This window comes from Ascaphus truei, chromosome 3 (genome assembly GCF_040206685.1).
Source record: "Ascaphus truei isolate aAscTru1 chromosome 3, aAscTru1.hap1, whole genome shotgun sequence".
Lineage (NCBI taxonomy): Eukaryota > Metazoa > Chordata > Amphibia > Anura > Ascaphidae > Ascaphus > Ascaphus truei.
Window position 1 is genome coordinate 17,401,031 of NC_134485.1, and position 4,217 is coordinate 17,405,247.

Sequence of the window (4,217 nt, forward strand, 5' to 3'; positions counted from 1 at the left end):
TATCATCCCTATGTGGCACAGCCAGCAGATTTTGATTCCACAAACACATTTATGATGGTTTATAGTCTCATCTCTTCCTTCCAAATCTCACAGAGCGCAATATTAATTTGGACTCTGTGTGATTTATTTCAAGCTTGTTATTGTTATTTTTATTTATATTTATATTTAATATTGTTTTGTTTTCTTTTTTATTTATATGTTACATATTTGATTGCTTAGTGTAATTGTATTACTTGTTAGATCCATTGCATGTGTTAATATACATACAATGATATAGGTAATTGTTAACATTGATCTTTTTTGTAATATAAAACAATGATAATTAATAGAGTTATTGTGTCAACTAGATGAAAATCTATATTATTTTATTAATCACAGGTGGTACAGCTTTGTAATTACCTATATGTGTTGAAGTATTCACAAATGCAATGAGATTTCATTTATTGATTTATTATATATTTAAAGTACTAATTGGGCATTTAATATTATTTTCTGTCTATTACATCCTTTATACCTATTTTAAGTGTTCATTTTACAATTACTGCTAAATCTCAATACTGTTCTTTTATTTCTATTTATTTCTAATTATTTATTTTTGTTTCTTATTAACCATTCAATCACTAAATATATCAGCTACATCTAGCACAGATGACCTTTAGGACTCTAATTGAATTGAACCCATTTTTGCATTTTCTATTGGACTATGGGACTATATAACACAAGACAATTCAATTGGAGTTTATCCCCTGATAAAATCCGTTGAGACGGATGAAACGCGTAGGGTCACGTGGCATGGGAACTACGGTGGTCGAGCAGTCCAGACGCCAGAGTGAGGACATCAGTGAAGGTTTCCCTGGTCCCTGATTCGCGAGAGAGCAATGGCGGCCGCACTGAACAGTGTTCCGGTTTGAAAGGGAAAAAACCTTTTTTGGAGATTACAGCAGCAGCAACATCCATTTGCAGGCATTTCAACCGCAATCGAACGGAGGACAGCTGTGGAGTCTTACGTCCACCTGGTGCATGGGCTGGTCCCATAACATGCCTTTATTTTATTGACAAAGTGTGAGTGTACATTTGTCTGTCCATGGTACATTAAACCTTATATATCTGATTTTATACAAGGATCGGGTGCTTTTTCTCTTTCTTTTCTAGTAAATGTATATATTCACTTAAATCCTAGTTAGATAAGTGTATGTATTGGAGCGTATTGTGGCACTCCTGGAGTTAATATACATTGATCTTAACCACATGTATAGTCAAACAGATAGTTAGACATTGTGGCTCCTGTGCAGTGAACATGATATGGATACTGCTGCTGCCCACGGCTAAGTACATAGAAGGAACACTGTGCCTGTATTTGGCCGTGTAACAGTGGTACACACTCACTTCCAAAACATAGTGAGTGGATGGAGTTAGGCTGCGAGTCTGGACAAATTGTCATAAAGTTGTTGCATGGCAGAATGTCACTGCTGACAACGTCTTACGCCAAAGATAACATGCAGTTAAACCATACCAGGCTTGGTATGTATAACAGAGTGTATCATAGTTACCCCATAAAGCTGATAGATTGAGTATAAGTTCTGTATTGCTGCACAAATAGTTTACAATGAAATAAGTGACTGGACAGAGTGACAGACTAGTGATGTCTGGCGCGGTGTTTCCAATGTTACAGTGAATACTGTGGTAGATCAACGAATCAGTATACCAACTTGTCTCATTTATACCCCGTTTAAACTTTAAAAAATAGACGTAGTAGTTCTTCACAGACCGTCTATACGCAAATGCAGAGCTAAAGTGATACAAAGTTGCAGCTATGCTATGGGTGGAGGACAGGCATTCTCTCTGGCCACCCCCGATGACGTCAGCACGTAAAAATTTGCTGAAGTTTACAGCTGGGCTAAGGGTAGAGGACAGGCAGTCTCTGTGACCACCCCCAATGACGTCAGCGCGTCAAATAGCGTCAAAGGCCCCAATTGGGGGAGGTCAGGCTGCGTCTGCACAACGTGTGGTTCCAGACGCATCTGCTCATGTGTTGTAAGTTTTAGCCAGAGGGAGTGCACGAGCGCCCACTTGTGTGCACGATTGTGAACATGCCTGACAGTAACGGATTTTTGTCTGCAACAAGCAGTTTTTGTCCTATGAGATTTTGGTTTGGGGTAGCTGCCAGCAAAGAAGTTTCACTTCAAAAAGCCGCCACTAAGTCAGTATTCACAGGCGACTCACAATTAGAGATGGGTACATTTTAGATCGGATTTGAAAATTTATTTATCAATTAAGTATTCACCATGCATTAAGTCAGTGTGCATTGCAATTTCATTTCATCGCTAGTATCACTCCCAAAATTCACGAAACCAATAGATCTTCCTAATGCTGAGACTATAAATAGGGCACATCACTGTCGGATAATTAGCTGAAATATTTTTCGTCTGTCAAAACTATTAGCACATTTTGGAGGGAATTGAATTTAGGGAACAATTTCACGAATGCATTTTGTACATTTTCACCCATCTCTGCTCAAAAGAATATGTAGTGTAATTAGCTTTCTATCATGGTTTGAGGGAACTAGCAATGTAATGATCGGAATGTCCCTAAAATGCAAATATGTTATTCTAGTATTTAGCAAAGTTATCTCTAACTCTGAAGTCTGGCTGCATGCTGTAAGTCCCCATGGAATGTGGCAAAATGTTATAGAACAAAATGCTCATGCAGATATCATGCAGCAAATGTTGACTGTCCTAGATACTGTAGATCTTCAGCACATAGCGTGATCATCTGTGTCAACATGAAACTACACTGGCGACACACTTTATTCGAGTTCGGCTAGTCCCACGAATTCGGGTATACCCGGGTGTATTGAGGTTTGTGACTGTTTTCTGCCCGAGTGCATTGAGGTATTTTCCAGGCAGGGATTGAAGCATTTTATTCCCGCTGGCTGCAATAATGCACAGTATATATATATATATACTGCATTACAATTCATGAATTTATGCCATCTGGTAGACACGCGAAGCATTGCAGCCTATTCAATCCTAATCATTATCATTTAACAGATCAGCCGCCCGTCAGCCAGGCATGAACCCAGGCTGGGAAGGCAAACGCAACGGGGCTTGTCAGAGGTGAGGAGCGGCGCATTCCAGGTATCTGCCAGGTACATACTGGGTATTTGCTCGAATAAAGTGTGTCGGTGCAGTAAACAAGCATGAGAACAGAACACAAACAGCGGCACAAACATCCCCCTTAATCACTTACAGTACACAGGTATATTGCCCCCCAATGAAACAGACAGAAATATAGATGTAGCAGACATTATTGAATCCCTTAATTTGTGCGTTAGGTTGAAAAATACAATAGCTCGGATACATCCAAATTTGGTAAACTGAAGTTAATATTGCACTCAGTAAAAAAAAAATTATGAGCATTCTTACTGCAATATTAAGTAGGGAAACATCAACATTGTGGTAATAATTTACTAGGTGCAATATTCAGGCTAAATGACAAAGCAGGAATAAACTTGGCTATTAATAAATGGGTTAATAATGTAACAGATCCGCACCTTAGTTTACTGTTTGCCTTGCCTTACAGACCTGTGCAGCCCTGGAACACTGCTCCTGATATTTACTGCAGCTCCACCCTGGGTTCACTCATTATAGCAGTGCTGTCAGACGCCCCTTCTGATATTGGTTCACTGACATATATAGACACCTTTCCCACAATGCTTCCCTGCCGAGCATAACCCTTCCTGGTTGTCACAAGTGTTCTGCCACAAGCCCTAAGTCTTGGCTCTGTTTTGTACTAATCTCTCAAAGTTCTATTCCCTAGTTCACGCAGAGGTCTGTTCCTGTCTTCTGTGCTGAAGCGGAGTACTTCCCATGTTGACTTCAGCTCCCTGTTTCCTGAGGCCGGCTGCTACTCTCACCAGAGGCCTGTTCCTGACTCCTGTGCTGAAGTGGAGTACTCTCCATGTTGACTTCAGCTCCCTGTTTCCTGAGGCCGGCTGTGCTTCCATAGCAGAGGCATATCCACTATTCCTGAGACCTGCTGCTAGTCTAATGCAGAGGCCTGTTCCTGACTCCTGTGCTGAAGCAGAGGACTCCAGTGTGTACTTCAGCTCCCTGTTTCCTGAGGCCTCCTGTCCTTCAATAGCAGTGGCCTGTCTACCGGTTCCTGGGGCATGCTGCTCTCTCTCTATTGCAGAGGCCGTGTCCAGGTTCCTGTGC